Source organism: Podarcis pityusensis (assembly GCF_964106645.2).
Source record: "Podarcis pityusensis genome assembly, chromosome: 12".
Classification (NCBI taxonomy): Eukaryota; Metazoa; Chordata; class Lepidosauria; order Squamata; family Lacertidae; genus Podarcis; species Podarcis pityusensis.
The window spans coordinates 48,712,689-48,732,604 of NC_138037.1; the positions used below are offsets into that span (position 1 = coordinate 48,712,689).

The window sequence follows — 19,916 nt, forward strand, 5'->3', positions numbered from 1 at the left end:
TTATGCGTAAAAAATTGAAATCTCCAGCCTTATATCACTATGCAAATCCCTTATTAAAGCAAAATAATTAGTCCTCAACAAAGTAAAGAAAGGACAAAAAGGTAAGTCATTTTTTAAGCTTCCAAGAAAGCTATTGTTTAAGGGAGAAATTGCATTTAAGGGTTTTCTAAAAGAAAATTAAAGCACAATTTAAAACTACTAACAAAAGACTAATTTGACACAATAAAACTCATAGGTTTCTGCAATGAATTACAGAATGACAAATGCCTTGAGTCCACTTTTTTATTCAACATTTACTCTTCGAAAAGCACGATAGGACCATTATTACCAAAGCAAGAGTGACAAGCCAGTTAAATTAAACTTCTGCAACAAGACAGGGCTTTAAATTTCCTCTCTTTTTTATTTCCAGCTCATCTCCCTTCAATCAAACGCTGAGACACATTGTCGTTGGAGAAGTGATAAGAAACCATTTAGTTACCCTCTAATAAAAAAAACATAGTTTTGTTTTCATTTCTTTTGTTTATAGAGTTTGAGCCAAACTAGATGATATGTGGCACATATCACTTAAAGGCGACGCTGTGTTCATGTTTCATTTAAGAGCGGCAGTGGCAGTAGGATGGGGAACCTATTAACATTATCATTATTATTTATTGAATTTGTATCCCACCCTAAACCCAGGGGTCATAGAATAAAATCAAGATATAAAACCACAAAAGACGTAATAAAAATAAAAACAACAACCCAATAGCCCCCCCCCCCAAAAAAAAATCCCCACAAATTTTTACAGGAGCCTAGGATGTAAATCGGATCAACCAAAGGCCTGGTTAAAAAGGAACGTTTTTGCCTGGCACCTAAAGGTACATAATGAAGGCACCAGGCGAGCGTTCCACAGATGGGGAGTCACTGCAGAGAAGGCCCCGTTCTCGTGTTGCCAGCCTCTGGACCTCTTGAGAAGGCACAAAAAGAAAGGCCTCAGAAAATGATCTCAGGGTCCGTGTAAGTTCATATGGAAAGAGGCGGTCCTTGAGATATTGTGGTCCTGAGCCAAGTCCAGATATTACAGATATTACTGCCTTCAGCCCAAGCCAGCATGGCCAGTTGTCAGGAATGATGGGAACTGTAGTTCAATAACATCCCAAGGTCTGCAGATTTTCCCTTCCTGCAATAGTGCTGTACTTGGAAGTATGTTCCCTTGAAATGAATGAAACTGACTTCCAAGTAAGTAACATTCGGATCCGGGTGTAAAACCAAGAACTGTCCACTGTACTCGCTAATTAAATAAGCAGTAGCTGCGAGAGAAACAAAATTCATTTCTGGCTCATGAACCGTACCATTCCAAGTTGGCACTAAACGGCAAATAGCAAATCGCTGGAAACAGAAGTACATTCATGACATTCGATAGTAACTTGGCATATGTAAAACGACTGTCTCTAAAACATTCCCAGATGTCAGAATCCAGACATCTTGAGGGCATGCAAAGAATTTGTTTCAAGGAATGTATGTAAGCTAGCCCAAGACTAAAGAGTCTTATGAAAGCTGTTGACCCACCACAAGCTAGATTGTCTCTATATTTAATAGATCCTTAAGGGTTTCTTGTCCGTGATGTGCCCCTTTAGATGCATTTGCCTCCTTTTAATAAAACAGGGGCTTCGTTTTCCAACCCATCAAATTTTGCGTTTTGCATCTGGTTTCGGATTACAGTTTGGGAGTCCGCTCATTCATAGTGGCTGCAGCTGAGGAAGAACAAACTATTTGATCTCTCACACGACATCTTATTTTATACAACGAGAAGAAAACTATTAACAAGTGCCTACTGTGAAACTGCTTATGAGAAACTGTTTCGATACACAACCCAGGCAATTAAAGTACCTTAGACCCGATAGTTAGTGTTTGAACTTTTATAAGCAAAGCAAATAGAAAGAGAAAACACATAATAGCTTATAAAGCTGTAGAAATGATTTAGCCTGTTTAATCCTTAAGCTTATTTGCCCACCGCACACTTAAACCTGCTTAACTTGGTACACACTTTAATTTTGATGTGTGCGTGTGTGTTTTTAAAAAATACCACCTGGGAAAAAGCTTTAGGGCAGCAGCTCTCGAACACACTTCCCACCCGACGAATATCAGTTGAAAATTTCAGGAGCTTGAAAATTCTGGGGGCCTCAGTAGACCCCTTAATAAACTTTTTCTTGTTGTTGTTCTACAAATCAAAGTACAAACAAAGCTTATATATTAATGACATTAGTCTCGTCAACAGAGGTATCATCATCAAAACCAACACTGTATTATGAAAATTGTGGTCCCCAGGCCACTGAGAAGAACCCCTTTAAATGCTTTCTGGATGCCCCATGATTATATTATAAAGTAGTTGTGTTCTAAGTTATAAATCAAGAAAGGCTGGGAGCTGTTTCTTTTTGTTTTCCAATGTATTTCTTATCAATAAATATTTCAGTGTGGCGCAAGGAAATTTTTATTATGAAAGTGTGGCCCAGAGAAAAAAGTTTGAGGACATGTCCTAATAGAACATGCTTCCAAAGGCATCTTAATATTGCAATTAAAAAAAAACCTTTATTTTCTGCAGAAAGGACAAATAATGATTAAATCACAAATATATATATATATATAGGTTGGCATTTTCATGTTATTCTTAAATGACACAAGGCATACTTGTTAATTAAAATGTCTTTTACCTTGCTTTTTTCCGTCAAATGGAAGTAATACCCAGCCACACCATTTTCCAAAACGCTGTTTCTTTTCCTGCTGCTGGTTGCTGGTTGCACTGCTCCATCCTTTGGTGTCATATTTTAATTCTCCCTCCCTCCCTCCATGTCCTTAGTTATCTGTCCTGTGAATACCGTTGGAGGGGTGACATGTGAGCAGAGTTTCATCAATATAGCAGCATAAAACAATTATAAACTAAGTGATAAAAAGACAAGGTAATAACACATTATGAACATAAAAAGTAGGGCGTCATGTGTCCATCTACATTATCAAAACCCTTCCTTAACATTAAAAAGCATGATTGTAAATCTGAACCTGTTGGCCCATCCTGGTCTAGATTAGCACTCAGCTCCCAGTGTCAGTGTTCACCATTCTAGAGGAGGCTGTAACGCCTCACCCTTTGATGTGAAGTACCCAGCCAGCATCTTAAAAAGCAGAGACATCACCTTGCCAAAAAAGGTCCGTATACTTAAAGCTCTGGTTTTCCCAGTAGGGATGTATGGAAGTGAGAGCTGGACCATAAAGAAGACTGATCGCTGAAGAATGGATGCTTTTGAATTACGGTGCTGGAGGAGACTCTTGAGAGCCCCATGGACCACAAAAAGATCAAACCTCTCCATTCTGAAGGAAATCAGCCCTGAGTGCTCACTGGAAGGACAGATCCTGAAGCTGAGGCTCCAATACTTTGGCCACCTCATGAGAAGAGAAGACTCCCTGGAAAAGACACTGATGTCGGGAAAGATGAAGGGCACAAGGAGAAGGGGACGACAGAGGACAAGATGGTTGGATAGTGTTCTCGAAGCTACGAACATGAGTTTGACTAAACTGTGGGAGGCAGTGGAAGACAGGAGTGCCTGGCGTGCTCTGGTCCATGGGGTCACGAAGAGTCGGACATGACTAAACGACTAAACAACAACAACCCAGCCTAAGGCACTGAGAGAACCAGAGGCCTCGACAGGACTTTCCCTCCCCAAAACCAACACAGCCATCCCCTCCAGTACGATTCCAGATGTCAGACACTAAAGGCCTTTGCCACATGTGAGGAATATTCTCAGAGGACAGTGTGCTCTTTTATCCTTGTGAGGCTCGCTTGCACTGCCAGGAAAACATGCATTCCCCATGCCACACACAGGCTCATTTTACAAGATGCTGGCACACCTAAACCCGGTTCATATTTTTTTCCCCTGGAGAGGCGAAGCAAGTTGCAAGTTGGAATAACCATAGCCAATTCTACAGTCCATTCGCTCCGGTCCTATTCTCGCTGTGCAATGTTATTTATCACACCCTTTCCCCAAGGGAGCTTGCATGAAGTTATCCCATCTGATGCTCGCAGCATTCCTCTGAGGCAGTTCTGCCTGAGGGAGTTACTTGCCCAAAGGCCACCCAGCGAGAACTTTATGGGTGAGCGAGGATTTGAAGAGAGGCCTCCCCAGTTTGGGCTGGTCCAAGACAGGAGTATACAACAACTGTGCGCAATTTTTATCGGGGGACCACTTCAGCCGTACCATCTCCGCTCCGTTTCCCTTCAAAACGAGGCTGGCCTCCAAATTGTGTTTTTAAAACCCTGGGCAGGATGTGTTTGCTTTTGCTAAATACACACAGCGCCAAGCTGTAAAAGCCACGCTTCACAGCAGGCCTCGCCAGCTGTGCTCTTCCTTGTCGAGAAACAGCTAAGTTAATGTTTCTCATCTCTCTCCCACAGCAACTATTTCACCGTGGAGGTTTCCTTGCTAAATGCGACGAGGGATATGCCTAGGTAGACGACGTTGTTTATAAAGCCCAGGATATTATTCCGGGTGGGCTTGCAATGCTCCTCTTAACGAAGCTACTCATTCCGTTTCACTTGTTATAAGAATTCTAAGGTCCCAAATAAAAAATAAATGTTCATAAATGTACAAGGCAAACACATTCATAAGTATATAAACCACGTGTCTGAAATAGTACAGGAGAGCAACCCTGAAGCCATTTTGACTCTCCCACAAACCATTTTGGCTCTCCCAAATTGACCTCAAATATTTCTCTGCAAGGAGGAAGGAAATGGGAGACCCTTTCCATGGACTTTTGCTTACCTGTCTTAAGGGCATATCTGTGTATGAAGAGGGTGAGCCTGTGACCTGGATTCAGGAATTTAAGTATTTACCATCACAAAAGAATGGCCAGGCTGCCCAGGTAAAGCAATCAGTGACCATTAACAGATATCCTGGCAGACTGGATTTCTGCTGTAGACCATCTCCTTCTGTGATGTGTGTATGATGTTGTTGTTGTTTTTTGGGGGGGGGGTCTTGGGCTACAGGGTGAGCAATTTCAAAAATCTAAATAAGGGCTTGCGCACCATTGTTCTGGGTTCTCCTCCCTCCTGCATGTGTTGAGTGAGGGCCCTGTTGCAACAGTTTAATAAAGATCAGTCTTACTAGCTGCTTTGCTTCTCGGTATTCTCTCATTGGCCTCTGTTATTTTCTCCTACCAATAGGGAACCCACTTAAGGACTCTATATGGGCTCTTGGATACCCCATAAGGGAAAAGGAGCAGGTATTTTCTATAACACACTTAAAACCTTTTTTTTTTTTTTTTTTTTTTTGCTTTGAAGAACTTTCTGGCTATTATCTCCCACCGTCTGTCTTCCCATTTGTTTTCTTTGCTCTAAATGTCTCTTCCAAGCTTCTTTCCCGGGTCAAGGAGTTCATGGGACCTCTTCCCTCCTTGCCTCCCAAATTCACAGTCCCATTTTGCTCTTGCCTGTTTAAGCAGATACTTCCAGACAGGTGTTTCTTGTGAGACCAACGCTGCTCATGCATGCAAGTTTTGTACAGTGTCCACACATCATAATCGGCATGAAAATGCCAACCTGTATTGTTTTTTTATCATTTAATCCTCATTTGTCCTTTCTGCAGAAAATTAAGTTTTGTTTTTAAAAAAAAAAAAAAAAAAAACATTTGCAATATTAAGATGCCTTCTGGAATCATGTTCTATTAGGACATGTTCTCAAACTTTTTTTCTCTGGGCTGCACTTCCAGTATAAAAATTTTCTCGCGCCACACTGAAATATTTATTGATAAGAAATACATTGGAAAACAAAAAGAAACAGCTCCCAGCCGTTCTTGATTTATAACCTAGAACACAACTACTTTATAATATGATCTTGGGGCATCCAGATAACATAAAACAATGCAGTTACATAAGACCATGAATCGTTCCCAAAATAAAATTATAAATGAGCCTGTTACATATGTATGCAAAGCCAATGGGAGGTGTGAGCTTGCTTTTCCCAGGTAATCTCATTTATATTAGGTATAATTCGAGACAAACAAACTCTCATCTCCTCATCAACGCAAGAAGCCTTTCTCTTTTCTGATCTTTCATAGGGAGGAAGAAGAGGAAGGAGAAGGTACTGCATCTTCTTCTCCCACGCAACCCATACAGAGAGCAGGCGAGTTCGGTCCTATGGGGTGCTGCAACTTTGTGAGTGACTCCCCTGTGTTCAAGGAAGGTGCTCCCAAAGGAACAACAACCAACACTGCACAGAGAAATGATGTGATCCTCTGGGCTAAGATTACCAGATTTTTTCAAAGAATCCGGGGACACTTTTTTTAAAAAAAGAGGGGGGAAGTTATTTTTTTAAAAGAAGAAGTAACACCTGTTCTTCTGTGGTCTCCTCTGTCATGCGGCCTTCCTCTGGGTACCAGCCTGCTCTCTTGGAGCACTAGCTGTCATGGAGTAGGCTCGGGTCAGGCCTGGGCTCGGCCACATGTCCTTGCCCTCCCGGTGCTCTCCTACCTCTCCTCAGCGGCGGCGGCGAAGCAAGGTCGGGGCTCACCTCTTTTTTCTCCTTCCTCTTCTCTCTCTTCCTTCTCCTTCTCCTCTCCTCCTTCTCCCTGTGGCAGCTCCAGGGTTTTTCTGGCCCCGAAGTACCACTGGGCAGTCGGCCGAGTGGCTGGGCGCTCTCACTCCCAGCTCAATTTGGGTCACGGGGGGCAGGTCAGCGGTTCCCCCAGTTGACGCGCCAGGCGTCCCCGGTTCCCCCTCGGCAGCGGCAGCCTCAGCAGCCCGGAACCAGCCTGGTAGCACAGTTGGCTCTGGCTGGCTTCAGGAGCTGCTCGCTGCCATGGCGCCCGCCATTTTGCCTCGCCGTAAGTCCTCATATGATGTGTCTCGTGCCGTTGAACCAATCATGCAACATTCATTCCCTACTAATAAATCCACAACACTTAAAATATAAATCCGGGGACATTAAATGAAATCCGGGGACATTCTGGGGACGGATTTTGTCCACGGACAGATTTGTAAATCCGGGAACTGTCGCCGGGAAATGGGGATGTCTGGTAACCATACTCTGAGCTGCTGCTTCAAGGGGCAAGAAAAAGGAGAGACCTGGCAGGAAGAAGTTGATTGGGAAAGGCAGCCAGTCACATTCACCTGACCATCTCCTGTTGAAGATGCAGATACCCAGTAGGTCCCTCCTTTTCAAGGTTTCTCTTTCTTCCTGCTCACGCCTGCCTATTTTTCCTGCCTGATATCCCACCACCTGACAGCCCTGGATCACTCTGGACCACCCAACTCAATGGGTAGCGATCTAGGGCTGTCTCAACCTGACTCAGCCAATGCCCGGATTCGTCCCAATAGGTCAGGTTTGGCTTGGGACTTGGCTAACTCTGGCGCACAGCCCTAGGACATATCAGGGAACACATGGTGGGCTTCAAGAAGAGCTCTTTGAGGAATGGAGTAAATTCCAAATGCTTGGGAACAAAAGGTACATATTGTTTAAAAAGTTAGGTACCTCCCCCTCTCTCTGCCGAGCAGTGGCAATAGCCCATGGGATTCCAGGCACTCAGCCAGGGTCTGTGTACCTTTAGAGAATTGAGACACGGCAAAGACTGTCATAGCTTTAGGACAGGCATAGGCAAACTCGGCCCTCCAGATGTTTTTGGCCTACAACTCCCATGATCCCTAGCTAACAGGACCAGTGGTTAGGGATGGTGGGAGTTGTAGTCCCAAAACATCTGGAGGGCTGAGTTTGCCTATGCCTGCTTTAGGATATATGGTTTACTGGGAAACGATATACAATGAATTGAAAAGGATGTTCAAAATAAATTTTGTATATTAAAAAAGGAGCTTTTCTTTTGGGAATTATAGGGACAGAACTACCTAAATTGTATAGAAATTTATTTATGTATTCTACTCGCCCCAAAGTGGAAAGAAACAGAAGTCCCAGCAAAGGAAGAATGGATACAAAAATTTGTGGAATATGCAGAAATGGCAAAACTTACCAGAAGAATAAGAAATCAAGATAACAAACTTTTTATAAAAGAATGGAATATTTGCAGATGAATTGCAAACAAATAAAAACATTAGCAGTAATAACCTGCAGTTTCATAAGAGTATATATTTAAAGTAGATAATTAAATGAGCAAATTAAACAAATTTGGATATGCAGAAGATACTAAAAAATAAATTTAAGGAACCGCAGAAAGAGGGCAAAGGAAGGCAAACTTTGCAATGTTAAATTGATTGCAAAACTAATGAAATGTATAAACTTGAAAAGTATAAATAAAAACTTTTAAAAAGTAAATAAATATGGTTTATTAACCCATCTACACCTTCAGTTAGCATGGCTGAAGTCCAACTCTTACAGCATGGTCATTTCAAGAGGAGCTTATCTCTCACAGCAGTGCAGCCAGCCTTCAACCAGCCTGCCCAAGATGGATCCCAGTCTTCCTTCCCTTTTCCTGTCAGTTCACACCCAGTTACCCTGGCAACCTTCCAACCCCCCAGTTTCTGTTCACACCTCAGGGCAAAGGGGGAGGACAGTTCTCTTGCATTGCCAATGGCCCTCAATGACACTGTAATGTTTCTTAATGGCCAGGTCGTTTTTCATAGGCCAGCCCAGGAGTTCCTCTGCAGCTTGTATTTCTCCCTCCACATCCCAAATAACCAAAATCCTAAAAATTATTAATTTCTAGGGTTGGGGATAGGTTCCCAAATCTATAACAATAAAGTGATCAGAGGATGATCCTGGGATGCAAAAAGGGTTTTTTTAAGGAAGGTATTTATTGACTGCAGAAATGAAGACTGTTGATTGAGGGTGAAGTATAGGTGGGCTCCCGCGAGGCAAGACACAGTGATAACAGCAAGAACATTTATTGAACTACATAACTGGACAACAGGGGCAAAGCAACTGCTTATATACATTTCTGAAGGCCTGGGCCACTCCCACTCTCAACGTGATTGGCTGTCTAAACTTCCAAGCTGCGAATCATGACTCAGAGTTTAAGGGCCAATGGCAGAGGCCCAAATCCTGAAATGTTCTGTGATTGGATATCATGTATCGAATCAGAACACAGGAGCTCAGATTCTTTAGTCCAGACTCAAGCTCAGGCAAACACAGACCACTGAATACATAACAGAGGGTAACTCACTGACCCTGGCTACTCTGATGTCCCTATAGTAGCTTTGAATTTTATGGCTTTTAATTCCCCTCACAGCTTTATTTCAGGAAAAAGAAAGCACCGTTGTATCTTAAAGTATTTCCATTCAGGCAGATGGCTCTTCACTGCATGCACAGGCTAAAGGATTAATTCGAGGTTCTCCTCTAGAAGCAAGTCTATTGACAGCACTTTCAGCGAAAATAGAAACAGTCTACGCCACGAGCTTTTCCCCCTACTGAGGCGTAACACAGTTATAAAAATAGCACTGAAACAAAAGTGATATTATTATAGGCTTTCCTCCATCTCAAAAATTCTATTGCAGAAGCACACATTTCAGCAGTGGTGTAGCAGGGAAGACAGTGGCTTGCTTCCACTGGTAGATATTTTCCATCTCCCTTGCAAAAAAGAAAATTGCCCTGCAATTTTGCATTTTGCAATGCACCTTGTTCAGTAATCCTCACATTTATTGCACTAGAATCATTACACGTGACTACTAAGGCGAGTGCCTTCAGAATCACTCCTCTTATACTCTGCTCACTTCTGAAGTAGCTCAGAATGTCTTTCACTGACATACAGTCTTCCATCCATGTAGGTATTTAATTTCTGCAGTACAACTGCATTACGAACCTTTGGACAATTCTCTGACAGGCAAACTAGACATGACGTTAAAAGGGTGGTTGTATTTCACACATCTGGTTCTTTTCTTCCAAGTATCTTCTGCAGCACAGGCCAATAACCATCAGGACCACAGTCCACAGGAAAGCGGATTATAATTCTCCCTAAAATTTGTCTCTCCTGCAAACCAACTACTAGCCCGGGGAGGAAGCTTCTGTTGGTAGTGGTGATAGCGGAGATAACAAGCACTTTTATGGGGAGATGTAGTTTTTCGCAAGGATCATGGAGGAAGGGTAACAAACACACACACGCCACATGCCTAGTCAGGATCAATTTGGCTATAATTTTGAAGAAATAAGGAGACATGTTAAATGCAAACATGTACAGTGGTACCTCGGGTTAAGAACTTAATTCGTTCTGGAGGTCCGTTCTTAACCTGAAACTGTTCTTAACCTGAGGTACCACTTTAGCTAATGGGACCTCCCACTGCTGCCGCCCCGCCGCTGCGCAATTTCTGTTCTCATCCTGAAGCAAAGTTCTTAACCCGAGGTACTATTTCTGGGTTAGCAGAGTCTGTAACCTGAAGCGTCTGTAACCTAAAGCGTCTGTAACCCGAGGTACCACTGTATTCATCATCTTGTCTTGCTTGACCCTTAGCTAATCATAGCCTACGTTGTCCCCAGATGGGCAGGGTATTATTATTAACAACAGCAACAACATTCCTCCTCCTTTTCTTTTTCTTTTTCTTTTTTCTTCTTCCTGTGCAGTTTGCAGCTTACAAGTGATGGATCCCAACAGAAGGTAAAAATGTAATTTATGTAATGGAACATAAATAAGTTTCTTAAGACTCACCCTTGTTTGCCTATGTCTTAACAGAGGGCCTTCTCGGCAGTGGCGCACAGCCTGTGGAACGCCCTCCTATCAGATCTCAAGGAAATAAACAACTATCTGACTTTTAGAAGACATCTGAAGGCAGCCCTGTTTAGGGACATTTTTAATGTCTGGTGTTTTATTGTGCTTTTAATTCTGTTGGGAGCCACCCACAGTGGCTGGGGAAACCCAGCCAGATGAGCGGGGTATAAATTCTTATTCTTATAATTACTTCTCGGCATTCTGTAATTTTACACTAACATTCACAAGTTACTCTTCTGTTTTCTCAATTGTCACATCTGTAACCACATAATCCTTAGGCTTACCTGTGCTAGAGGTTGCAACATCCTCAGTTTCCCTTGAGTTTGACCTACTGCACAAGCTCTTTCCTACATCCTAAAAACAACACTTTCTGTTGTGTTTTGCTTCAGCCTGCTAAGATTTATCGCAGCAGAAATCATGCTGACAAGCTATGGGAGGATCTATCGTTTGATTAAGTGATTAATTCCAGAATTGATGTCTTGGCCAATATCTCCCGTGAAGAATCCTCGGAACGCTATACCTGCAGGCACAAGAAAGTACAAAGTTTAACTTTAGTGAGGCTGTTCGCAGAAGCAATAGCCGGGACTGCATACACTCCTTGCTAAAAAGTTTAAATTGTGATTGGGAAACAGAGAAGCAGATTTTCACAATTCTGGTCATTTAGCTTCACTCCTCCCTCCTGCTGCCAATAATTTTAAGAACAGAAGAAGATAGTAGGAGTCCTGCTGGATTAGACCCTTATTTTCCCAACCTGATGCCCATGGGAAGTCAACAAACAGGACATGGGCACAACAAAATTCTCCCACTCATATTCTCCAGCAGCTAGTAATCAAAGGCAAGGTGCCTTCAGCACTGAGGGCAGTAGACAGGATTGAATTTGACAGTTCAAATTGCCCATTCACCCAGTTTGGGGAGATACCTTTGGGAGTCCTCACAATTCCTCCTTTTTTTGCCAGAGAAGGCACCCTCCTCTGCTGTGTGCCCCATGTGACCACACAACTTGCACTACCCTAAATCCTCTGATATTGGCTTGGATCCTAATGTAAGTTAACTTAGGGAAGTTCATAGAAACAATTCTCAGCCCCTCCTCTCTCAGAACATTGTTCAGAAGAGTTCCCTGTTCTCTGGAGAGACTTCTAGGGGTGCTGGTGGCTGCAGGGTGGAGAGGAGGAGGCAACAGAAAACTTACCTTCTGTGAACTTCTTTGGTTAACTTATCTTGGGATCTTAGGCTGCAGCCCCACCCCCGCTTACCTGGCCTCAATGAATTAAATAGGACGTACTTCTGAGTAAATGTGCTTAGGGTTGCAGCCTAAGCCATTTGCAATGGCTATTGGAAGACACAAGATCTACCCACTCTGGAAGAATGGCAAATGAAGGTGACTGACTACATGGAACTGGCGGAAATGAGTGGCAGAATCCGAGACCAGAGAGAAGAGTCGGTGAAAGAAGACTGGAAGAAATTTAAAGACTATTTACAGAAATATTGTAAAATTAAGGAATTTTAGAAGGATGTTGGATAGAAACTAAGAGGTTTTTAGCTGTAATACTTTAAGAGATATGAAAAAAGGTTTGCAACTGGGTAATTTTAATGGTAAGGATTTGCTGAACTAACAAATTGAACTGGAATACAAAAAAGGGAGGTATGAGGAGGTCCGGGGAAATAAGTATAGGGAAGATAGGTTATGGAAAATTAATGTCTTTTTAACTGTTTATTTGGTATGTTTCTTTTTATTTTTTTTTTACTTTTTTTGGTTATTTTTTTTTAAAAAACTTTATTCTTCTTCTTTTTGTATTCTGTATTTTTTGTATTTTTTGAAACTTTAATAAATATCATTTAAAAAAAAAAAAGCCATTTGCAATGGCTTTCCTTCCTGCTTACCCATTTACCTATCTGCCCACATCCCCTGTAAATCCCGCCAGTGAGCTGAGACACTCTTGAAGCATTGTTGACCAAATATATGTTTCTTTTCATATGCCAAATGAATGTTCCATGCTGGCTTCAGTACTTGGCTTTAGTAAGATACAATCTTAATCTAATGAAGAGCTGACATGGAAGCCGCAGCTGAAAATCTTCCTTTTAATCAGGCCTGTAATTTTATACTAGTTTATGCACCCAGTACCTCTTCTTCCCAGAACACCAGAGACATGCTTTTTTCTTTTTCTTTTTCTTTTTGCTTTTCAAAATAATGTAATCATGTCTACAGCCCTGTAGCATAATGAGAAGCAAATGTTCTGGGGCCTCCAAACTAGGACCAAATATGATTCATTTACTTCATCCAGGAGAAGAAAGCTTGTTTCTCCTTCATTTGTGTCCTGCTTGTTGCAGAACCTACCCCAGAAGCCATGGATGGGGGAAAGGAGGAAGCATACAGAGCTTACATTGTGGATGGGTTGATTTATTATTATTATTGTTGTTATTATTTATTATTATTATTATTATTTGTATACCACTCTATATCCGCAGGTCTCCCAAGTGGCCTTGATCTGCTATCAGAAAATACTGTATTTTTCGCTCTATAAGATGCACATTTCCCCCTCCAAAAATTAAGGGGAAATGTGTGTGCGTCTTATGGAGCGAATGCAGGCTCCTTGGCTTCAGCGATAGCAACGCAAAGCCTCCGAAGCGCAGTGGGAGCGCTCCCGCTGCGCTCCAGAGGCTTCAGGTTGCCTTCACTGAAGCCTGGAAAGTGAGAGGGGCCGGTGCGCACCAACCCCTCTCGCTCTCCAGGCTTCAAAGATAGCCGCCTGAAGCCTCCAAAGTGCGGTGGGAGCTCCCGCTGTGCTCCGGAGGCTTCGGGTTCCTTTCGCTGAAGGGTAGGTGCCCCTTCAGCTAAGCGGGAGGAAAAAAAGAAGGGGCTCCGTTTCTCCTGCTGCTTTGCTGAAGGGGCGCTGTGCAGAGAGGGGGAGAATTTTTTTTTCTTGTTCTCCCCCTCTAAAATAAGGTGCGTCCTATGGTCGGGTGCGTCCTATAGAGCGAAAAATACGGTATTCTTTCTGAATCCAAGTACAGATATTCTCATGATTCTCCCTGATTGAAGCCCACAAAGCACTGGAGATTTGCAGACCAGTTTGAGAACCTCTGGTCTAGCTTCTAGCCCACCTTATGAACCTGTGTGCATTTCACAAGGTCATTTTCGAAAATACACACTATCAGCATTTATATTTCACAAGGAACCTTCCAAGCTTACCTGTAGCTTTGGGAACAAGAGCTACTGAGAAACCATAAGACATGAGAAACCCTTAAACATTTTCAATGCACTTCAGGCTGTGAAACCCATTTCAAGTACTGTGATCTATAACATGTGTCCTGCTCCTGCTGCCACAAAGTCCATTCTCTCAATATGCAACACAATATGTCACTGAGCTGATGCTTTCCTATCGGTTATGTTTTCACCTGGAGAAACAACATGTCCACCTCCTGCAGCCTCCCCTGGACACTGAGATCCAGCTCCGAGGGTCTTCTGGTGGTTCCCTCACTGCGAGAAGTGAGGTTACAGGGAACCAGGCAGACGGCCTTCTCGGTAGTGGCGCCCGTCCTGTGGAACGCCCTCCCATCAGATGTCAAGGAAATAAGCAGCTATCCTATTTTTAAAACACATCTGAAGGCAGCCCTGTTTAGGGAAGTTTTTAATATTTAATTTAATGCTGTATTGTTTTTAACACTTGATTGGGAGCTGCCCAGAATGGCTGGGGAAACTCAGCCAAATGGGTGGGGTATAAAAAATTATGATGTTGTTGTTGTTGTAATTTTCTTGGGGCACAGTAGGGCTGCAGAAGGTATCTGTGATCCCACCTTATTACAGTGATACCTCGGGTTAAGTACTTAATTTGTTCCGGAGGTCCGTTCTTAACCTGAAACTGTTCTTAACCTGAAGCACCACTTTAGCTAATGGGGCCTCCTGCTGCTGCCATGCCGCTGCAGCACGATTTCTGTTCTCAACCTGAAGCAAAGTTCTTAACCTGAAGCACTATTTCTGGGTTAGCGGAGTCTGTAACCTGAAGTGTATGTAACCTGAGGTACCACTATATTGGGTGCTAAAAGCTAACAGCATAGCCAAAAGGTTGAGCAATGAGCAGCCATAATTGCATAGTACAGATTTACCTTTGCGAACGTAATAGCAATGTATAAGAATCTCTCTCACAGTTTGTGGGAGAGTGGTTAAATCGGAAGCATCGCTGAGAGCTTGCTTCTCTGCGGAGTCCGGTTAGGCAAATGCATGTTGTGCCAAGGGCCATTCATCATTTCTCCCTGTATAACATCTAAGTGTTTCTTAATTACCCTAATGTTTTTGCTTTGGATGACTTTGACTTAGGGGTCATTCCACATGTCAGTTACCACTTCTGTAACCGAGTGATTCTTGACAGTTTCTCGTATCTCATTGTGCGTTCTTTTCCTTCCGAGCATTATCTCCTCGGATGGAATGAAAATTGTAACTTTGGATGACATTGCCCATTAGGATTTTATATACCTCGATTAATAACCTCTTAAAGCCATCACTTTCTCCACCGCCTTCTGCCTCCCCCTAATGCGTATAAACAACATGTCTTTTGTTAGCTAAACTGCACCGACTTCGTGTTTTCATTTTGGAATAAATCCATCCCTACTTTCTGAGTGTCACAGTCATTTTCCTACAGACATTAGCAGATCTGTGCCTCGAGGGAGGCAGAAGGCAGATTGCCAGCGTAAGTATGGAGGAACTGCAGAATAGTCGGCTAGGAAGTCTGAAACAGTAGCTTTGAAGGCCATAGCTCAGTGGTAGAACATCTGCTTTGCTGGTAGAAGATCTCAGGTTCAATCCCCAATATCTCCAGGTAGACTGGGAGACTGTCCTGTCCAAAACCCTGGAGAGCTTCTATCAGTCAGTGTGGACAATAAAGAGATGGAATGGGGCAATGGTCTAACTTAGCAGGAGGCAGCTTCTATGTTTGTTGGGGAAGGAGAAAGATCCAGACTATATGTTCTAGACCAACCCTATGCATGTCAATTCAGAGGCAAATCCTAGTGAATTAAATGAGGGTTAGTCCCAGGTAAGTGGGTATAGGATTGCAACCTCAGTCACACTTCGATCCCATAGAAATCAGTGTGAAATTTAACTTTTTTATTTCAATGGGAACTAATTGGGGCTAGATCCATCCATACCTGATGGAGCGTCTCCACCCCCATTGTTCTGCCCAGACACTGAGGTCCAGCTCCGAGGGCCTTCTGGTGGTTCCCTCGCTGTGAGAAGCGAAGCTACAGGGAACCAGGCAGAGGGCCTTCTCGGTGGTGGCACCTGCCCTGTAGAACCGCCCTCCCATCAGATCAGATGTCAAGGAAATAAACAACTATCTGACTTTTAGAAGACATCTGAAGACAACCTTGTTTGTTATCGTTGTTTAGTTGTTTAGTCGTGTCCGACTCTTCGTGACCCCATGGACCAGAGCACGCCAGGCACTCCTGTCTTCCACCGCCTCCCGCAGTTTGGTCAGACTCATGCTGGTAGCTTCGAGAACACTATCCAACCATCTCGTCCTCTGTCATCCCCTTTTTAATATTTGATGTTTTATTGTGTTTTTAATATTCTGTTGGGAGCCGCCCAGAGTGGCTGGGGAAACCCAGCCAGATGGGTGGGGTATTATTATTATTATTATTATTATTATTATTATTATTATTATTATTATCAAAGATACACCAAAATGAAATATTTTATTTTATTTTATTTTATTATTTGCTGAAATTCTTACCTAGCCTTCGACATAAGGTCCCAGGATGGATTGTTATTGGCTGTCTCGAGAGATAATGGAGTGCGCCTCCAAGTCAAACTGCTGCATCCCCAAAGTGCAGGCCTGAGTAGTGTGTCTGGAGGTCCTGGGCTGCCAAGATGACAAGACCCCTTCTCTCAGCTTCGCTGGGGTCTGAAGGAAAGCAGAGCAGTATGTTTGGCACCAGCTCAGCTGCAGGAGTTGCTGGAAGGAGACATAGAAGGTGCCATGCATCCGTCTTAGGGACTCCACTCCAGAGTTGTGTAGCGTTCGCTCCTTACCCTTTTCTTCTCCCAAAGATATCCCACAAGGCAGTGGAGGTTTAGGATCAGAGTTTTCCTTCTCCTAGATGGTCTACCTTCCCAGGTGGACAAGTTCCATCTGCCCATCACTTCCCTCTACAGCACATGCAGAAATTATTGTCTCATCCACTCAATCCTCTGAAGTCTGTCTTTGCCTGCAGAGGAAGTTCCTAACTCACTGAGGGTTTGAGACCCACTAACTACCCTCACCTGGTTTAGCAAGCCAGTCAAAGCCTTCCCCGGGGTGTATGAAAATCAGTTAAAGCAACGTACACTCAGAAGCTTGGGTGGGTTCTAAAACCATATATTAGGTGTCAAAGATCAGAGTAAAGAAACAATACAATGAAGGTGCCAGGTGTATCTGTTTGGAGAGGGAATGCCACACACAGCTGAGGGGCTGTCATGGAAAACTCCCTTCTCCCAAGCAGCCACATCCAAAGCTTCTAAGACTGGCAGAACTGCTAGGAGGGTTTCTTCCAACCTTTGAGGGGGTCTGTATGGAAGAAGGTGGCCTTTCAAATGCACTTGAATGAATGAATGAATGAATGAATGAAACTTTATTTGCGTCTGCCATAGCAACAAAATAACATTGCAATATACACAGATATAAAAAGCTGATTATATAAAACATAGTTTAAGGTCCTGAATGGTGGATCTTACTCTGATTGCCCCAGCTAAAAACCTTGCAACCTTTGCTGTCACCTGCTCATCTTGATCTGCCAAGAGAAAAGACACTGTGGCAGTGGCTGGGCAACCCAGAACGGACAATAAAAGAAGGGTGATAATCTCATTCCTCAAGTCTTTATAAAGAGTGCAAGCCAGAAGGGCACAAGCCACCCATTCGGTACTGCCATCTCCACATGGACATAAGCGTTTTTCGTGAGGAATCTGTACAGCCGAGGGCAAGACATTCAATCTTGCGAGAGTAAAAGCACGTCTATATTTTGGGATTGCTAGGTTATGCAGATAGGAAACAAAACAATGAAAGAAGAATTATTTCTTCTTATTTCCTGGTATATTTACATTGCTAAAAGACTTCTTCGACACCCTCCAATCCGAATTTCATCATATCACATATTTAGCAGTTCCCAATTTCATATTTTATAACACCAATATCTTTTTTTAAAAAATTATGAATTTTTAATCTTTACTCCCTATTGTAATCCATAATATTCACTATTTGTTAACCTTTTTTCCATCCCTCAGCCTAATCTGTTACTTCTAAGCTTTTCTTAATATCTTATATTACAATATCTAGCTAAATATTCCTTGAATTTCTTCCAGTCTTCATGTGTTTCCTCCTCTTTCTGGTCACGGATTCTTCCAGTCAGGTCAGCCAGCTCTAAAAAGTCCATCACCTTCATCTGCCACTCTTCTATTGTAGGTATTTCTTGCAATTTCCAATTTTTGGCTAATAAAAGTCTTGCTGCCGTAGTGGCATACAAAAACAATCTAACATCCTTCTTGGGTAATTCCGATCCTATTATTCCAAGCAGGAAGGCCTCTGGTTCTTAATAAATGTATTTTTCAACATTTTTAAAAATTCATTATAAATCTTTTCCCAGAAGTCTTTCACCTTGGAACACGTCCACCACATATGATAAAACGTACCTTCTTTCTCTTTACATTTCCAGCATAAATTATCCTTAGTGTGGGAGAAGGTGGATTTAGGGCATGCCTTTCTCTGATGTCATTACAGATAAGGAGTGAGCTGTACATAGCAAATAAACAAAGGGGAAATGGCTGTTGAGCTGGACCCACTATTGTGAGGCCTGAGGAGGTGATGATGATGCCTCTCCAGCTGCTCTTATTGGCTGTGGACGCCCTGTGATGTCACATAAGCACATGGCAGCTTAGCGGATATACAAAAGCTGCCCAAGAGGAAAACCCAAGGCATAGCTTGAAAAGGACACAGTGGACAACAGTTGTGTTGTTCAGTACTTGGTGATCTCCTTCCGCATGGAGGTAAGTGGCAAATGGAAGGAGGCCATCATCCGTCAATGAGAAGATGGGGAGTAAAGAGAAGGCAAGTGTACCTGCTGAGCAGAACCGCGGCTTGAAAACAGCAGATATCTATGGTTGGAAGCTGGCGATGGACCTGGCAGAAGCTGTGATTAGCATGTGGAAGCCCGGGATGCCACAGGGCTGAAGTTTGTGCATGTAAGCTGGTTGAAATTCACCTTCAGAAGGCCATTGACAAAAGTTGTGTGTATATTTGTGGGCTGATGCTGAGGTAAGTATGAATGGAGAGTGGACATAGGTCACCTACCAGACAAGGTATGCCTGGGAATTGCATGGTCAGCTAGCGGTGTAGGCTGACCTTTAGGCTCCAGGCGAATGAACCACTGGATATTCATCCATCTCCATCAGGCAAGGCCTCCTTCCACCTGCCTTGCCCCACCATCCGGCCCTGGGTCTCCTCATAAGGAAGCTGTGCCTGCAGGAAAAACTGTGAGGGGAGAGACTCCATCAGGCAAGGCCTCCTTCCATCTGCCTTGCTCTAGCCTCTGCTTCTCAATGTGTATTGTATTGTTTTATGTACTGTGGCTTGCCGTTTTATTGCTTATAGTTTAGATATTATTGTAACTGTTGAGTGGATTTCTGTTTAACTTTTATATGTTGATATTATTTTATAATATTCTAATTATTATTGAATGTTACTTTTTTTGATGTAGGTTGCCTATTTTAAAGTTATGTTTTATTATAAAATTTTATTATTGCATTAGATTGTTATAAGATGTACATTTTTTGTTTCTTCAGCGTGTAAACCGCCTTGAGTATTGTAATATAGAAAGGCGGTATACAAATTAAAAATGATGATGATGATGATGGATATTCATGGGTAGAAGCCAGCGGAGGTGGCAGGCTGGCCAGTAGAGGTGGCTGGATGATAACTCCGCTGGCTTCTACCCATGAATATCCATCATCATCATCATCATCATTTTTAATTTGTATTCCCCTCACCGTATCTGTGTTTGCCTTTCATGGATGTCACAAGCCTACGAGGCTTTCCCTGAAAGCAGCAATGAAGGGGACAGCAGAGCTTAAGCAAGCCATCTTCTACTTCTATATCAAGGTATTTCTAAATACATCTAAGAAACGTTCATGACATTCCCCTTTCCAGTACCAGGATGGGAGGCTGTGCAGATGTATCCCTAAGCAGTTGCCGTGAGCTACAAACTTCCTGTGATGTCACATTG

The 19,916-nt window shown here is 42.9% G+C and overlaps 1 long non-coding RNA gene across 1 annotated transcript; it reads right to left on the reverse strand.

Moving 5' to 3' along the window:
• Window positions 1-2,705: 2,705 nt before the first annotated feature.
• LOC308460072 lies at window positions 2,706-18,397 on the reverse strand. The gene is made up of 4 exons (XR_013978451.1): window positions 18,328-18,397; window positions 16,397-16,618; window positions 10,955-11,190; window positions 2,706-2,845 (listed from the first exon to the last, which is right to left on the reverse strand). It is a non-coding gene; the product is annotated as an uncharacterized lncRNA (long non-coding RNA).
• Between the last annotated feature and the right edge of the window lie 1,519 nt (window positions 18,398-19,916).